This window comes from Zosterops lateralis, assembly GCF_965231275.1.
Source record: "Zosterops lateralis genome assembly, chromosome: 33".
NCBI classification, from domain to species: Eukaryota; Metazoa; Chordata; class Aves; order Passeriformes; family Zosteropidae; genus Zosterops; species Zosterops lateralis.
In genome coordinates, this window is record NC_139793.1 from 4754815 (window position 1) to 4773032 (window position 18218).

General features: G+C 46.7%; 4 long non-coding RNA genes across 6 annotated transcripts; all 4 read left to right on the plus strand.

Annotated features, from left to right (window-relative positions):
• The first annotated feature begins 3284 nt into the window (after positions 1–3284).
• On the plus strand, positions 3285–4081 carry LOC310921133. Of its 2 annotated transcripts, XR_014592089.1 has the most exons (4): positions 3285–3328; positions 3431–3495; positions 3582–3654; positions 3820–4081. It is a non-coding gene; the product is annotated as an uncharacterized lncRNA (long non-coding RNA). The 2 variants fall into 2 exon arrangements; XR_014592090.1 differs by having other exon boundaries at positions 3321–3495.
• Positions 4082–4294: 213 nt separating this feature from the next.
• LOC310921283 lies at positions 4295–6933 on the plus strand. 2 transcript variants are annotated; one of them, XR_014592104.1, is made up of 4 exons: positions 4295–4322; positions 4413–4549; positions 4625–4698; positions 4776–6933. It is a non-coding gene; the product is annotated as an uncharacterized lncRNA (long non-coding RNA). The 2 variants fall into 2 exon arrangements; XR_014592105.1 differs by having other exon boundaries at positions 4413–4519.
• A 281-nt stretch (positions 6934–7214) lies between these two features.
• LOC310921141 lies at positions 7215–9385 on the plus strand. Its single transcript, XR_014592093.1, has 4 exons — positions 7215–7309; positions 7472–7639; positions 7721–7787; positions 9013–9385. It is a non-coding gene; the product is annotated as an uncharacterized lncRNA (long non-coding RNA).
• A 1163-nt stretch (positions 9386–10548) lies between these two features.
• LOC310921282 lies at positions 10549–12622 on the plus strand. Its single transcript, XR_014592103.1, has 3 exons — positions 10549–10729; positions 11560–11766; positions 12300–12622. It is a non-coding gene; the product is annotated as an uncharacterized lncRNA (long non-coding RNA).
• The last annotated feature ends 5596 nt before the right edge of the window (positions 12623–18218 follow it).

Below are 18218 nucleotides of genomic sequence, written 5' to 3' on the forward strand. Positions count from 1 at the left end.
TTAGGTGGTGTGTAGTGTTTTGTGTGACTTTTTTGGTATTATTTGTTATATATATTTTGGTTTTTGAGTGAAGATAACTTTATGGGTGAGTTTGTTTGTATTTGAGGTAGAATTAATTTAAGTAGCTCTTTTTTTGAGAGACTTCTGAAATGTGTTATTGGGGTTTTGTGTGTTGTATGGAGGGATTCAGGTTGGGTAGAGCTGTTTTTTTCTGTTTGGTGGTTTTTAGTGATTTATTGTGTGGCTTTTTTTGTGTTTGTAGGTGGTGTATGATGAGAGATATGTGGTGTATTTAATTCATGTTTGGTTTCACAGTTCACATTGGTCAGAGTATTTTTGAACTGAGTTTTGTTGTTGAATTGTTTTTGGGGGGATATTGTGTTTTTCCAGGGTTTGTTTTCTAAGGTTTACAGTGGTGTAATTGGCTGTGGTGTGAGGTATAGGGGAGGGTTTTATTTATTTAGTTGTGGCTTTTATCATGGCAAGGGTGTTGTGTTTGTTTTAGTGGGTTTGAGTTGGTGTGATGTAGTTAATTTTTTAAGGTTTCTTAATATTTATAATTAGACTATTGTTTGTGGTGTTGTAGGGGTTTGTTTATTTAGCATTTATTTAGTTATGGATAATTTGGGAGATATTGTTTGTACTCAAATGGATCTTTTGGTTTTGTGTGTATTTATAGGTGGTCTGTTTGTTCTGATGGTTTTGAGGTATTAAGTGTTCATTGAGTTTGGAATAATTGTTTTTGGCGCTGTTAATTGAAGTATATTTGGGCCTTTTTTTTTATTAATTTGTTTGTTGTTCTGGTTTAGGGTAAACTTGGGAGGAAACTCTTGAATGGGTTTTTTTTTGGAAAGTAAACTAAAATTGGTCTGTCTTTTAAATTGGTTTGGGAAAGAATTTCTTGGGGAAGAAATGGAAAAAACTATTTAATACACAAAGTGCTCCTAAGCATAAAGAATGAATAACATAAAATAATAAAGCATTTTGGTTTTCTGAAGGGAGATGGTAAATTCAGAAAGCCCTTGCTGTGGCTGTAGCTCAGCTCCTTTGGTCTCTTATCAGCTGTTCTGTGTTGATAAAATGCTGAGGTCCAGGCCCTGTGGCTGCAGGTGCAGCTCTTGGTGCTTCTCTGGGTTTTTCAGTCTGCAGCAGGTTTAATGAACCCGAAGAAAAAGGGAAAAACATCAGTGCAGGGAACTTCCCTGCCCTAAAACTAACAAAGAGCAAAGGAGATCTGTGTGCTGCAGTCTGTCTGTGCCTGGGCTGAACACACTGGAGAGGGAATGCACAGGAGTGAACACTGTTTTCTTAAAACAAACTGCGTGCTTTTTCTTTCCTTGCTTTGCTCTCACAATCAGTCTGAAAGGTACAGAAGGTATTTTTGAAGGAATTATTTTAAATATTTGAGGGTTTCTGGCACTTAAAATATTAATTTTGGAGGAGGTTTGTTTGAAGTTTTGGCTCAGATATAATGGAATTATTTTATTTAAGTAGGTTTTTTAGGTTTTACTACAGTTAAAAGTTGAGGCTTTTTTTGTTATGTTAATAATAGAAAATGGGTTTTGATTTTGTATGTAGAGATGGAATTAGTGTATGTACTAGTGTTGACTAAGGATTTAAAATTCTGTGGTTTTGATGTATTAGCTTAATGAATTTATATAGTTTAAAAGATGTGGGTTTTATGCTTATTTGATTAGAGGCAGGTCTTTAAACTGGGGGTATACCCAGATACATAAGATACGCATCTTGAAGGTTTTTTGAGGGGAATGGACATGGGGTTATTTTTATTATATATTATATTATATTATACTATGCATTATTATATTATATATTATATAATGTTATATATATTATTTATTATTATATATATTATATTATAGTATACATCATTATATTGTATTATTGTATTATATTGTATTAGGTAGTTTAACTATCAGTAATAAGAGTTGGCTTTTTTTTTGCTGGACTTTTGTTTGTGTTTTCTACAATTGATATATTTGTGTGGTCAGGGCAGTGGTGTTTCTGGTGCAGCTCTGAGCATCCCTTATTGTTTGTGTGTTTCAGGTGGTCACTTGTCTCACACTGAGATCCTCTCACCCAACAGCCCTGCTGAGATCATCCGTGGATGTTTGGTTTTCTTTATGGCACCTGACTGAGACAGCAGGAATTTCCCTGAGGCAGAGACAGCCTTCCTTGGCACCTGATGTGGATTCTCATCCCTGAACATCCCAGAGATAAGTGAAGGGCTCAAAGCCACAGAGGGGATGAAAGTGGGGTGTGGGGTAAGGGGTTCCTGGGAGGGATTTTTGGGTCAGGTTTGGAGATGGGGATGTCCAAGCTGTGACCCCTTTAGGGCACATAGAGAGAAGGTCTCACAGTGCTGAGGTGTGCAGGGCAGAGCAGTCCCAGGGCACGTTGTGTCACTTGTCTGTTGTGCACTCTGTGTCTGTTGTGTGTTTTGTTTTGTGTGTCTTTTGCCTTAACCCTTCAAGGGGTTTTTTGGAGACCCCAGGCATTGTTCTTAACATCTCCCTGTTCCTTGGACAGGCACTGATATCATTGAACTTTGTCTCTTGTGCTCAGACACACATCAGAATCCATCTCTCTTCACAACCATCCAGGCTGGTGCCTTTCCAGGTCTTGTTCTGAGCTGTATCCGCAGCTGTGCCCTGCTGTGATCCATTCTGCCAGATTAGGTCTTCTAGAAGTGCACAGCCGAGTGGAGGATTCTGACCGTAGGATTCTCAGGCATCCATCTCTGCGTTTCTTGGGATCAGTGATCCCGTTGGCATCTTCTTCCTGCAGGGTTCTCTGAGCCTGGTCAGCTCCCCATGGGTCTTACCTCGGTCATCTCATTGCGAGTTCTCTCGGTCCTCAGGGTCATTCTTCTTGCCGAGATATTTCTGTCCCTGTTGTGTCCCCCCTTTTGTCCTGTCCTGTGTCACGGGGGTTGGTGTGTTTGGCTGGAGCTGCTCTGCCTTGTTGCTCAGTCTGGGTGTGGGGGGAATGGGACAAGTCCTGGGGAGTTGAAATTTGTCATGTGGGGTGTAGTTGGACTGTAGAGGGTATTCCTGGATTGACACCAAGTGTCTGGAGCTGTCAAGTTCTCCTGCAGCACTTTGACCTTTGCCCTGACTTTGTTTCAGATGCAGATGGATTCAATCCATGGCAGAGTGCCCCATCCCGGGTGAGGGGGCTCCCCAGGGAAGGTCAGTCACTGTTTGTGTTTGCAGGGGAGTGTAAATGGTGGCCATGTTACAGCCCTGCTCTTTGTCTTTATTTTTAGGAGGCAAAGCTGGGTCTCTGCAGTCAAGGTGAAGTGGACGAGGTGAGCAGTGATGGGTGGACAGAAGCAGTTGCTCTTGCTGAAGTGTCACTTGCTGGTGCAACTCTAAGCATTCACTGTTATTTTTTTTTAAATTTATTTTAGGTGGTCCCTTTGGCAGATGTGCTGGCCCAGGATGCCAGAGGAGGGTGGATGGGTGCAACATTAAGGTTCACTTGTGGTGTGCTTCAGCCAGAGTGGGGAGGTTGCAGTTTCAGGAACTCAGCATGATTTTTCCTTTTTTGTTTCTTTGCAGGTGCTGCTGCTGCCCAGGTGTGCCAAGGAATAGAGGGAGGGGGTGAGTTGGCACTTGGGCAGGTGGCCCACAGGTGAGTGCTGTGCTCGGTGTGTCCCTTTTCCTTTTGCTGGGTTCACTCTGGGCAGCCTCTGGAGTGGGGGAAGATCTGAGGGGGAGCCAGGACAGGGGTGCAGAGGAGCCCCAGGGATGACTCTTCTGGAGGGGAATAGTCACATTTTCTGTTTTGTGGTCCCAGGTAGTGTGAGGAGGTGCACAGCTGGAGTTTGGATATGGCAGCACTGAGAGAACGTTTCCAAATCCATGGAGCCAACACGTTCATTTCTGTCCAGGATGGATTTTGTCCGCTCATATTCAAAAGTTGAGTTGTTGGGGTTGGTGGTTGGGTGAAGGAGAAAAACCTTTTCAGTCCCAGGAGGCAATTTAAAGTTACCTTAGAGAGGAGAGGGCCCAGTGGGATGGACCCCTCAGGAGTAAAAAGAGAGAGGATGACACAAAGTGTCTGGAGCTGTCGAGTTCTCCTGCAGCACTTTGACTTTTGTCCTGACTTTGTTTCAGGTGCAGATGGATTAAATCCATGGCAGAGTGGCCCTATCCCGGGTGAGGGGGCTCCCCTGAGAAGGTCAGTCAGTGTTTGTGTTTGCAGGGGAGTGTAAATGGTGGCCATGTTACAGCACTGTTCTTTGTCTTTGTTTTTAGGAGGCAAAGCTGAGTCTCTGCAGTCAAGGTGAAGTGGACGAGGTGAGCAGTGATGGGTGGACAGAAGCAGTTACTATTGCTCCAGCCTCACTTGCTGGTGGAACGCTGAGCGTCCAGTGCTGTGTGTTTTAGGTGTTCCACTCACACGATGCCGAGCTCCCCTCACCAGCCAGACAGTGGGAGCATTACAGGACTCTGTGGTGAAGCCTTGACCTTCTCCATTTGAAGGGGCCATCCAGGTGGGCTTTGGTAACAGCTGAGGAGTTGAGGTGTGTCAGGGAGGAGGAGCGAGGGGCTGCTCAAGTTTCAGCAGTGCCACATCACCTTGTCTGCTCTTAACCCAGGCACACCCCGCAGTGTTGGTGTCTGAGCAGAGCTGGAGCACAGGGCCCAAGGACCTGGGTGTGCTCAGGAGGTGGTGAGTAGCAGAATTGCTGGTTTTTGGCCCATGTGCTGCTGAGATCACACGGTCACGTTTGCTTTTCTTTATTGTAGCTGACTGAGAGACACCAGCCCAGAGGCAGCAGGAATTACCTCAGAGGAGAGGCGGCCTTTTTTTGAACCTGACGTGGATTGGCATCCCCAGATGTCCCTGAGATAAGTGGAGGGCTGGGAGCCACAGAGGGGATGAAAGTGGGGTGTGGGGTCAGGGGTCACCGGGAGGGGTTTTTAAATCAGGTTTGGAGATGGGGATGTCCAAGATGTGACCCCTTAGGCTGTGTAAAGGGAAAAGTCTCATTTTTGATCCCAGTGCTGAGGTGTGCAGGGCAGAGCAGTCCCAGGGCAAGGTTGTGTCACTTGTCTGTTGTGCACTCTGTCTCTTTTGTATTATCCCTTTGAGGGGTCTGTTGGAAACCCCAGGCATCGTTCTTAACATCTTCATATTCCTGGTGCTGATACCAGGCCAAGCATCAAACCCTTGACTCGGGAGCTCAGACACACATCAGAATCCATCTCTCTTCACAAACATCCAGGCTGGTGCCTTTCCAGGTCTTGTTCTGAGCTGTATCCACAGCTGTGCACTGCTGTGATCCATTCAGGCAGTTTAGGTCTTCTAAAAGTGCACAGCTGAGTGGAGGATTCTGACCGTAGGATTCTCAGGCATCCATCTCTGCGTTTCTTGGGATCTCTGATCCCGTCGGCATCTTCTTCCTGCAGGGTTCTCTGAGCCTGGTCAGCTCCCCATCGGTCTGACCTCGGTCATCTCATTGCGAGTTCTCTCGGTCCTCAGGGTCATTCTTCTTGCCGAGATATTTCTGTCCCTGTTGTGTCCCCCCTTTTGTCCTGTCCTGTGTCACGGGGGTTGGTGTGTTTGGCCTGGAGCTGCTCTGCCTTGTTGCCTAGTCTGGGTGTAGGGGGAATGGGACAAGTCCTGGGGGCTTGAAATTTGTCATGTGGGGTGTAGTTGGGCTGTAGAGGGTATTCCTGGATTGACACCAAGTGTCTGGAGCTGTCAAGTTCTCCTGCAGCACTTTGACTTTTGTCCTGACTTTGTTTCAGGTGCAGATGGATTAAATCCATGGCAGAGTGCCCCATCCCGGGTGAGGGGGCTCCCCTGAGAAGGTCAGTCACTGTTGATGATGAGAGTCACATATTTCACATTTATTGGCACTGCAGTGCAGGGCACCTGCATTTACAGCTTCAAACAGGTGAGTCCCTTGGTAACCCCCCCTGGGGAGCAGCTGGAGCCTGCTCTGGGCTGGGCTGGGGGGCCAAACCCTCGGGGCTGACACAGCTCCACACTGAGGGGGCTTGGGAAAATGCCTGGCTTTGTCCAGGATTTTTTTTTTTTTTTTTAAATTTTATTTTTTAGTTTATTTTTATCATTTTTTTTTTAGCTTTCTACAAGGTTTTAACCATCAACTTGGTAAAAATCAATGGTAGGACTGAAAACATGAGGGGCTGGCAAGTTATACACACCAGAGACAGCTTTTTTTTTTAATAGCTGGGAGACTTACTTCTTGCTTTTGAGACTCTCTTTTTTTGGCCATTTTTTTTGTTAAAAACCTTATTTTGAGATGTGCTGCTTCAATAACAAATTTATTGTAAAAATATCTCTAATGTCAGAAGATGAAAGCACAAACACCAACATGCCACCACCTTAATGTTTAGCAGCAAAACTTGATCTTTACTGAAGTTAAAACTTCTATTTTTTTCTGCTAATAAAAGTTAATGAAGGTATTTATCAGCTTTTGCTGGCCTTTGGCGATACTCAAGATCATTAAAAATTGCTCTACTTGTTCTAAAATAAATACAGATTTTAGATCTCCCTCATTCTCTTCAGACTAGAAACATGTGAATTGATTTTTGATCTTCTTTCTTTTGGCTTCTGTGGGTTTTAAGCTGCATGGAGAAGGTGTCTGTGGACACGGCACCCAGGGCATGGTGCTGGGGAGGGCAGGAGGGGAAGGAACTGCTCAGAAATCCAGGAGCAGCAGTGGATTGGGAGCTGGTGATCCTGCCTCAGCCACACTCTCCTGGACAGTCTGTGCAATGATAATTTTCCTATTTTCCCTCCTGAACATGGAGTTGGAGGAGAACAGAAGTCTTCACATTGGTGGAAAGGGGAACAGCAGGGAAAAACTGCTGTTTGTGTCCAACTGCTGTTTGTGTCCTCAGAGAGCAGTGGGGAGAGCCTGAGAGAAACACTGGCTGGCTGAGGTAGTTGTGTTCCCCTCTGGAATAAACTCCTGTGTCTCCTCAGAGCTGCTGGTTTGCAGTAGAGTTTGGGCACATTTTGCTGCAGCTTTGGTTTCTTAATACCTGGAAATCCATGGATTGCTGGGTGATTTCCATAAGTTCTCCTATTTTTTAGGAGCTGCAGGGTGAGGTCAGTATTCTGAGGGAGGCCCTGGCAAAGCTGCCGAGGGCAAGGAACACGGAGCATCTGGGGGCTTCTCCCACCGGAGTTTCTCCTGGAGCGTGCTGCGTGATGTTTAACCTGGCTTTGGGGTGTTCTCCTGCAGTCCCAGCTCCAACTGCTGCCCCTGAGCCAAGGCCTTGCTGTGTCCCAGCACTAAACCCGGCAGGTGGGTCCTGCTTTTCCAGCCCTTTAATCCCACGGGCAATCCCAGATTCCCGGAGCTCCCCTGGGCACAGCCTGGACTCGCTCCCTGGGAGCTGCACTTCAGTCTGCCTGAACCAAGGACCTCCTGTTTGAAACTTTATTCCTGCTGTTTTTCCTCTTGCAGGTAGTTGGCAAAAAAGGAGAGAGCCAGTAGGAAGTGGAGGCACTGGAAGGCCTTATCCCAGTTCAAGGTTCCCACTTTTCTCTCTGACTCCTGGAGAAATGCCTGAGCATAACCAGAGACTGTCCATTTGATTGCCAGCCCTTTCCAGTACATCGTTGCTTTCAGCTGGTTTGTGTTCCTGGTGTCATCCTCCTCCTCCTCCATGGATTTGTAAATACAATTGCTGACTTTTGAATTTTGTTATTCCAGGAATCGTGGCTCTTTGGTTCCACTGAAACTTCCCAACTCTGCTGAGAGTTTCAGCTGCCAAATACAAGTAAGATTGGAGTTTCTTTGGGTTGTTACTCCCACAAACTAGAGATCATTCTGGCACAGGAGTAAATTGGCATGTTTAACTCCCTCTTCCCTGGAAAATCAGAGCAGAGGAAGCAGATTTGAAATCATCATTCCATGGACATCCACAGACTTCCTGGCTGTTCCAAAAGTTTTCCATGTTGGAAATTTCTGGGCTTGTTTTCTGGGCAAGCTGGGAGTTGGATATTATTCCTTCCTTTTATTTGATGTTTTTCCTCTCTCTGATTTTAGTAAGGCTATATTTTTTTTTCCTATTTTCTATCCTAATTGGAATTTTGGTACTTCTTAGGGGACATTTCCAAGGAAATTTCCCCAATTAAGGTTGGTAAATCAGGAATGTGTCAGCACCATATCCACAGAATTCTGGGAATTCCCAGGAAAACTTGTAAAGTGTTTAATTGCCTTGATTCATCTCGTTTTCAAGTTCAATTCAGTGTGTTTTTAATTACTTAAGTTCCATTAAAACTTAAATCCCGGCCTAGTTGCTGTTCCTTGGACACAATGGGGTGGTTCTTTCCTGCCTTGGCACATGTGGGTGTTCATCCCAAGTGAGCTTCCTGCTAAAACAGAATTTGTTTCCAAGCAAAACTGAGAATTTTTTAGAAAACCTTTTTTTTTCTGGGAGGCACTGGGTTTGTTTTCCCTATCCCTGCCTAATCGAGAAAACTCCTGGGGCCTGTTAGGAAGTGGCATGAGGGGAGGGCTGTGATTATTTAATTTCATATTTTATTTTACTTATTGTTTATTTTATTTTTTACTTTTTGATTTTTGTATTTTATGTTAAATGTTTTATTGTGGTTAATGTTTTAATTTTTTTTTGTTTTGTCTTTTTAAAATGCTTTTGGTTTATTTCTTTAATTTTTATATTTTTAGTCTATTATTTATTTTTAAAATTTTTAAATTTTTCTTTATTACTATTTAAAATCTTAATGACTTCTATTTTTTAAAAATTTATGGATATTATTTCAGTTTTTACGTTCATGTTATTTATTTTGTATTTTTAAATTTTTAAATTATATTTTAAATTTATTTTAGATTTTATTTCTTTAATTTCTTTTCTTATTTTACTTTTTTATTAACTTTGGAGTTTTCTTTTTTTAAATTTTTATTTTGTTTTATTTTGTTTTATTTTATTCTATATTAATTTTTTTCATGTTTTCATTGTTCCTTTTTTTTTTTTCCCTGAGTATGTGGAAGTTTACCTGTTGGGAAGAAAGAAGCTGAGAAATGACCTCCCTGTCTACTGGACATCTGGATAGAATTGAGAGTGCAGTTAGCCAAAATCCTCTGTATTTTCTGCTAAATTAAAAAACCTGAACAGAGAAAGCTGTGAACACCGTGGTGCGTTTTTTTCCTTTCAGGTCTCATTCTCCCCATGCACAGTATTGCCAGCACTAACTCGAGGTGTATTTCAGAGACAGCGATAAAACTAAGTAGACATTTTATTTTGTTACTCTCTGAACCTCCTTGTTTATTAGCCAAGAAATCTAAAACTAAGCAAACAAACAAACAAAAAACCCAAAACAAAACCCCCCACAAACAACCCCCCCAAAAGCACACAGAAAGAGAAAACTACTTTATATTTTTATTATTATTTATTATTATTTTAATAAAGATTAAATATCTACCCCTTAGACAATCAGGATCATTCAATTCTAATTAACTGTGGTTCTGATCTGTTAGGTTAATGAAGTCATATTGTTTAAAATATCAAGACGTAAATGCTCACTGAAAATAAATAAAAATACAAAAAAAAAAAAATAAGTAACAAAAATAGAACTATAAAATACGAAAAATAATATCAATAGACATACAGTATATTATTACATGTTCCATATATTATAATATGTAAAATATACCTACTATAATGTACATGATATAATAGATAAATTGTAATGATTAATCGAAATATCAAAATAAGAAATAGAAGAGATAGTGAAATATAGCCTAAAACTAAGGCTTTTTTTTGTTTTGCCGTGGTTGATGGCAGGGTTCGCGTTGTGGTTGGGGGTCTTTTGGGGCATTTTAGGGGATGTTTGGAAGGGGATTTTTGGCCACGTTCTTTTTTGCCTCCGCTCCCTGCGGCAGTGCTGCCACCGTGTGGGCACAGAGCGGTACTGCAGCTCCCCCCCGTGCCGGTGACCGAGAGCTGTGCGGCAGTGCTGCCATCCTGTGGATCTAGAGCGGTACTACAGCTCTCCCCTGTGCCGTCCGGAGCCGCGCAGCAGCCCCGGGCTGTGAGCTCACGGGCAGTGTTGCCACCCGAGCGCCGAAAGATCACGGCCAAAAAGGCGAGAAAAAATGCAAGCACCCAGAGCACGTGGCAGCCGGCTGCCTGCGCGCGACCTGGACCACGGAGCCGCCCGGGAGGGATTTTCCACGGCGTGCGCGGACACGGGATGGGGGCTCCGCGGTGCCACGGCAGTGTTGGGACACGTCTCGGTGTATCCTGCAGTCCCTTGCGCCGCGGTTCGGTGTATACCAGCGGCATTTGCGCTACGCATGCCTCGGTATATCCCGGCAGTCTTTGCGCTACGCATGCCTCAGTATATCCCGGCAGTCTTTGCGGTACGGCGCCTCGGTATATCCCGGCAGTCTTTGCGGTACGGCGCCTCGGTATATCCCGGCAGTCTTTGCGGTACGGCGCCTCGGTATATCCCGGCAGCCTTTGCGGTACGGCGCCTCGATATATCCCAGCAGCCTTTGCTGCATGAATGCCTCGGTGTATCCCGGCATGCCCCGCGCGTCATTTCCCGGCGCACGCGGCGGGAAATAGAGAAAACCCCGGGTTTGTGTCTCCCTGCACAAAACCCCGACCACGGCGCCGCCCGGGGGAATTTTCTGTGGCGTCTCCAGGTGTAGGGACACGGGCTGTGGGTTCAGCCGCGCCGCAGCCGGGTTCAGGTTAGTGGATTTAGTCAGGCGCCTGTGTTAGAAGCCGAACCCAGCCGAGTTTCCCCGAACGAGCCGCGCACAGTTCCGGGGCGGCCCCGGCCGGTGTCCGCCGTCACTGCCGCTTCCTCGGCGAGCCATTCAAGGCGGTGTCGGGGCCGCTGCCGATCCCCCGGCGGGCGGGCGGGACACGCTGGCGCTGTGCCCGGAGCTGGAGCACTCGCTGTCGGCGCTGGAGCCGAGCCGGGGTTCCCGGGGAAGGCGGCAGGGGAAGCCGGTAAAACGCCCGGAGTGCTCGTGTGGCCCCGGGAGCCCCCGGAACATTGATTTGGGGGGGTCTGTGCCAGCCGCTTATGCCCTAATGGAGAGGGATTTCTCACAAGGACATGCAGTGATGGACAAGGGGAACGGCTTCATCAGGATGAAGGGAGGCCGGTTTAGATTAAATATCAGGAAGGAATTGTTCCCTGTGAGGGCGGCGGGGCCCTGGCACAGTTCCCCAGAGAAGCTGTGGCTGCCCCTGGATCCCTGGCAGCGTCCAGGGCCGGGTGGGACGTTGGAGCATCCTGGGCTGGTGGAAGGTGTCCGTGCCGTGGCTGGGGCTGGAATGGGATGAGCTTTCCCTTCCACAATTCAGTGATTCTGGTGGTCTGGCTGAGATCAGTCAGCCTGAGGAGCTGTTGCAATTTCAGGCTGAAAGGTGAGTTCTTGTAACTTATACTGCGTAAAGCAAGAAGGAATGCTTAAAAAAATTCTAATGCATGATTTTTTAAATATAAAAAGCATGGAGAGAGGTGCTTCCTTTTATTTTCTTCTGATTCAATTGTATTTCTCACTTACAGCACAGTAGAAACCCTGTTCTGCTCTGGCTGCTGAAGGACACTGCAGCATCTCCAGGTGCACCTGAAGGGATCTCGACTCCAAGAGAGATTTGTTCTGTTTCCGCATTGACTCTGTTGAAAGGTGAACACAGAATGTCCATGGGTCACCCTGCCAGCTCCTCTTGGCTCAGCAGGCATCGCAGGGAGGGCACTCCTGTCATCTCTCTGGTGAGTCTGGAGGTGGGTTTTTCTGCTGCTCTGTCCCAGAGGGGTTTTCTGTATTGCTGCTGTTGGCATCATAGTGCTGAGTTGTGAGGAACATCACCTGGGTAAGGCAAATACTAGAAAAAAAAAAAACCCCAAACAAAACAACCGTGTCTGCCTTTTGTATGAGAAATTGCATAAGACCTTCCATTACTCCAGTGTCACTTGGGAGGCAGTTTCTGCTCTAACAAGCTTTTGAATGCTGCTCAACAGCAATAGACCTCATTCCGGGTGTTTGAAGGTGAGAGAAGAGATGGTCCATCCTAGGAGCCTAATTTTGGAATGCTTTATGGAACTGGCTGAGCAGCTTTTACCTCTGGGGTTTCCATAGTCTGCCCTTGGCAGGTGCAGCCTGTGCTTCAACCTGGAGCCCTCAGTCCGCAGGGAAATGGACCTTTGGGGAAGTTCTTACAGCTCTGCTTAATGTTTTATGGATGTTGATGATTTTCTGGAGGTAGGCTGTCCACTCTGACCCATTTTCTTCTCTCTCCTTGCAGACTGAACCTGCGAAAGGCTGAGGTGAGACCAGGATCTGCAAAATCTCTGAGTCTGTCTTGCTGAGGCTGAAGCCATGTTTGCTGTCAACGGTGACATTGTGGAAGAGGCTAAAGACTGAAAACTTTATTGCATGCCTGCTCTGAGTCTTTTATTTATACTTAAGAGAGGACTTTTCTCTGCACTCATACTCAGCTGTCACTCTGAGTATACCCCAGGGGCTCCAGGGGAGCAGGACATGCAACCTGGAGCACAGTACAAAGCTGGGGATGCTCTGAGCAGGACACAGGTTAGCAGTGACCCCTCAGCACACACTGACAGGTGTCCTTAGCCCACCCCAGGGGTGCCAAGAGCTGGGTTCCCTGGAAATGACACCTAGGACAAGTGTTCAGCCGCTGTCTGAGCGGGCTGGAAGGGACTGACACTGACCCTGTGGGACTGCACAGCTGTGAGCACATCACCCACCAAAGACAAACAGAGGAGCTCCTGACAGGTACCGCCCCCCAGGCAGCCCACAGCCGCTCCAGGGACCAGCACTTGTCCTGGGACACCTGGGCAAAGCATGTGCGCAGCACAGGCCAGGTCTGCACAAACCAGGTGTGTGTTTGACAGCTGGAACAGGGAGAGGCTTGCTTTTTATTACTGGCTTTTCAGAGGATGAAGGTTTTTTGAGTTGTTATGTTTACTGTTTTGTTCCTCAGTAACGCCTCGGCGATGCATTCCAGGGAACAATTGGTGCCCGTCCGGGAAAGACTTTGTCAGTAGGGCCAGGTAGTGCTACCGAAGATGTACGTCAGCTTTATGCTGAGAAGTGAGAAATCCAGAAGAAAACAGCCAGGTTCTTTTTGCTGATGACACCTGTATAGATGTGTCTTGTGTTCCCTTGTTCTGTGTGCTCCCTCTCCCACTTTCTTTCACTCTGTCTTGTTCTTCTTTTTCTTGTAAGGAACGAATCCTCAAAATTTAATAAATGTTGCTCAATCCCTCTCCCTGTTCTGTCCTGCTTTTTGTCTCCCTCCCTCACTCCTCACATCTTTGTCTCCCTTCTTCATTCCTCTTTTCCCTTTGTCCCGCACCGTGACTCTTTCTTTGTCCCTCTCGTCGTCCTTTTGCCCGTACCCGTCCACACCTGTTGCCCAGTCCTCCACACTCATTGTACCCTTCTCTCCATAAGCCTCCCCCCTTCTGGCCACACCTCTCCGTCTCCATCCCTGCGCTGTGCCTCGGCCGTCTTCCCCCCCACCAGCACCTGCCGTGGTCGTTTCCTCTCCGGTTCCTCGTTTCCCTCTTTGTCGCCGTATGCCTCTGTCCTTGCCATGTGTCTGGCACTCTGTCTTTTTCTCAGTCTTTTTCCATGCCTCACTCCCATTCCTTTTTTATTCTCCGTGGCTCTGTGGTACTCCTCGTGCCACTTTCCCACAGGAAATCTGGGATCCTTGTGTCTCATTTGCTATTTCTGTTCTTTTTAAATCCCTCTCTGCCCTGCTGGCCATCTCAAGTTTTTTGTTTGGTGTTTTTTTTTTTAAAGTTTCATCCTGCTCCCTGATCTTAATCCACACCCCCCCCCCCCGTCTTCTCTGCTGCCAATCCTTTGTGTCTCTTGCCTGTGACTGCAGGGGTAAGGAGGGACCGCAACCCTTCTGGGGGCTGTCCCCCTTTCTTGTTGCAGCAAAGTCCCTTTTTGGGGGGATGTACACTCGGAAAGGGCTGGAATAAAGCACTGTGCTGCTGTCCAGGGCAGTTTGACTCTTTCTGTGCCTTCTTTGGGGGTGAGGAAAAAAAGCTGAGGGGGAGAGGGTGGAGACCTGGGGGCTCTGATGTCATTTGGGGCAGCATTTGGGACCAAGAGGGAGCCACTTGGCAGTGGAGGAGCAGGTGAGCGAGGAATCAGGAGGGGTCATGCTGGGTGCCCTCCCCCGGAGGATCCCAAAGCTGCCAGAAAATTCACAGGCACGAGTGGTTGTAGAATACTAAAACCTGTTAAATTTTTTTTGTTTTTTATAGATATTGTCAAAAATAGGAGCTTATCTCTAAATTCTTTCAGAAAGAAACCTTCTCTCTATCCACTCTATTGCATACAGAAATGTAGGAAACTCTGACCAGAGATGGGTAATAGTTTTGAAAATAATGCCTATTGGTTTTGTGTAGGAATGATCCCATCAAGTGCTTTGAAACCATCAGAACAGATGCTGAGGCTGAAGGGAATAAAATAGGCTCTCTGGCAAATTTTGCCTCCGTTCTCCGCCCACCCCCAAAGCTCGCCGCAGTTCCTGGCCGAGCTTGGTGGCAGTGTCGCCCCCTCGTGGACAGAGAGCGGTACTGCTGCCCCCCGACTTGGAATCAGTTTTACTTCTGCTTGTGAAATCGCAGTTCTCGTCTGACATCAGCCGTTCTAGGAAGTAAAGGTGTAGGTGGCCTTGGCATCCCTTAAGACCTCTCGTCAACTTACTCTGAAACATTCGGGTGCTAGTTATTCTAGCTCTTGAACAGAGGTACCTTTTCCTTACAGGTGGCATAGTTTGGATTCTGCTTCCTAAAATTTCCAGTGTTTCAGGGTTTACCACAGAGACCATCTGCCAGGATGTAGCTCTTTGTGAATCACGGCAGTCCCGGGTGTATATTTTGAACTCCTTCCGAATGTCAGGTTTGAAGTATTTCTTACCTCAGGAAAACAGCAGTCTTTTGCATCTACGTATCAGGTGTTGAACTTTTGCATTTCTTGAATTGTGCATGTCACAGAATTCCTCCCGGATGACAGCTGCCAGCAACTATGGCTCTTCTCGGTCACGGAGTTCAGGGGCTGCCTCCAAAGCCACCTACAAACACCGGAATGGAAATCTTTATTTACTGTGTAAAAGAATCACTCTGAGGCATCAGCCAGGGTCTAAATGTGCCATTCTACCTTTCAAAAATACTAACATTACATGAGTTCTTTCAGATTAAAGCTTCTGCGGAGTCAGGTCTGCCCAGCCCTCGAGCGTCACGCACCTCCCACAAACCGGTCTTGCCAGGACGGCTCGCTGACTTTTCCATCATGGGGAAAGAAGCTCCCATTTGGAGTCAGAAGCCTCATGTGTCCTGCGGGGTTCCCCTCCTAAAACTGAAAATTTTGCAGGATTTCTTATAGTAGAAGTTTTCAGGGAGCTATGCCTCTGGCTGGATTTCGGCTCCTGCGACCGTCACGTGAAGCGACCTCGAGACCCTAGGGTGTGCGGATTTCCTTACCGTTGAAAGGACTTATTGTTCGCATCTGGGAGCCACGGTATGAAAGTGGGTGTCACCTCTTAAATTTGCAAATATCACAAGAGTTTTTCTAAATGAATGGTGCTGAGAACACAAGCTCCGGCCAGCTTTGGACTTAGAGTTGCCTCCTCTAAATGGCTCTTTAGACACTAGGTTGGAAAGTTCCTAAATATGCCAAATAGCCCTTGTTTACAGCCAGGAGCCCAGATCTGACCTTGGGATTACATGTTTTAAAATTCAGCTCATCAGAGGATTTCTTCCAGGTGAAGCCCGCTAGGGACAGCTTTCTCACTGGCCTTAGGTATTCGGAAGGCTACTTCAAACCCCCTAGAAATCCAATCAGAAATCTTTCCTACCTGTGAAATCCAGCCACTTTTCTACTCAGGTGCTGTTGTAGAAAACCAGGAATGCGCTTATCAAAATTGCCAACGTCAGACAATTTTTCCCGGACCGGGACTGGCAGACAGTACACCGCCATTGTCGAGACAGCCACGACACCCCGAGTGCTTCTTTAAAACTTCAGAAGGCTTCAGGCATCAGCACCTTGTTATCTAGAAGTCTTTCATATCTCTTCTATGTAGCCTCCCATGAGCAGATCCACACAGCTCTGGCTCTTTTTCTTTCTTCTCTCGTCCCTCTGCAGTTCCAGCTCACTCTTTCCCATCTCTAGCACGGCCACCTAACCCCGTCCATCCCTCGCGTGCCCTCCAGTCCCCTCCTCCTCACGGCACGGCCGGCAGACTCCAACTGTCCGTCTACCAGGTAAGTCACTCTTTTATTGCACCCATAGCTGTGAGGGCAAGGCTGGTCTCACTCTTGACTAATTAACATAGCTGCAATATATCAGAGGCAAGACTGCCTTTACACTGTCTCTATCTGTCTCCCCACAGTACACCTCCGGGTGGCCTCAGATTCTCATTTCCTCTCTATCCCCGAGCCCCCGAGGGGCTCACAACATCAGTTTATCAGGAGAGTCCACAAGGCACATTATGTTACAACTCGTGCACCTGGCAGGGGAGTAATTTTCTGTTCAGAATCATCCCTATCCCAGCAGACCAGAACATTTGGTGCTCCATTAAGTCTCAGCAAAGTTTCAGGGACCTCATGACTTCCAGGGATACCATAGATGTCATTGGGTGACTCTAGCCGGCCATCGGAGGTTTCTGAGTGGTATTCCAGGGCCTAGGAGGACTTAGGAGGTCCTACAAACTTTTCAGGGACCTCTAGAAGCCCCCAAAGCCACAGTCACCTTCTTTAAATCCTGACCGGCCTGCTTCAGAACATCTAAACTATTTCCATCAGCTCCTAAAAAGCTTCAGCATCCCAGACCTGGTCCTAAAACCACTGAAATTATCCCAGCAACTGCATGTCCTTCCCAAATCTTTCTAAATCCCCCCTGGACCCAAGGGACAGCTGTTTTCCATGGCATGGACACTCCAGAGCCCTGAAGCTTCAGAGGCAGACACCAGGCTGTGCAGCGAAGCCAATGACCTCCAGGACTTTTCTTTACCTCTCCCCACCCATCCAAGTTCAAGCAGTTCCAGGCATGACCAGCAAGGATTACAAGGCACCAGGTCCCCCAGGGGTCATTTTTAAGGGGTTACCTCTGCCTGCCCGCACAGGGAACCAGTAGGTGAGAGGGACTTCTGCTCTCCAGCTCACTCTTTTCTGTCCCTAGCACACCTGCCTATCCCCTTCTGTCCCTTATACAGTAGCTTATGTCATTTTTCCCTCGACAGACCTCCCGTCCTTTCCTCTGCACAGCACGGCTAGCAGACTCCCACTGACCCCCCCTCCCAGCTAACTCACTCTTTATCACACCCATACCTGGGAGGGCTAGACTGTTCCCACTCTTTAATAATTAACACAGCTGCAGTGTAGCAGAGCTAGGATTGCCTTTAGCATTACTCCTAGTTATCTTCCCACAGGAAAACTCTTCTTTTGCCAATATTTTAGGGGACTAAAGCAAAGGGGAGAAGCCTTTTATCGCCCATTGTGTCAGTTTAAGGGGGGTATCTCCCCCATTTCCTCAGTTTAATGGGTTTAGTTAGAGGAAGGTGTCCCTTTTCGGCATTTTAAAACAGCATTTCAGGGCACTTTTACCCACAGCCCAGTCCCAAATATCTCAGATGGGAGCGAGCCCAGCACATAACGCTGCCTGGGAGTCTGTTATTATTTCTTATTTTTTTCTATAATGTAGATACAACTAAGGGGACCCTAATTAAAAGTCCTAATGAGATTTATACCATTCTTATCAGCATTACTCTTCTCCCTCCTCTTTAGTCACATGTGGAGTACTACTTAGCAATCACTTAGGAATAATAACACAAGTCAGCAACAAATTATCCAACTTATTTAGCTACTTTACCAAAACACAAAGCTTTCTTTTTCACCTATTTTCTGCCCTTTTGCTCAAAGTTGTTGCAGCAAAAAAGAAAGCACTGTCTTTTCTCTGAAGAGTTTATCTCTACAGGGGCCCCCTTACTCACCTGGAATTTAAGTCAGAGGAGCCAAACAACAACAGCTCTTCCCAGGGCTTTTATACCCGGTGGGATTTGTCTCCTCCCTTTTCCCAGGGAATTGTGGGAAAGAGAGGCGGGCCCCAACAGGGGTATATAAACCCCAGCTTTTGCTAAAGGCTTCATTCCCTCCTGGGGATCAGCTGGGATAGGAGCTCT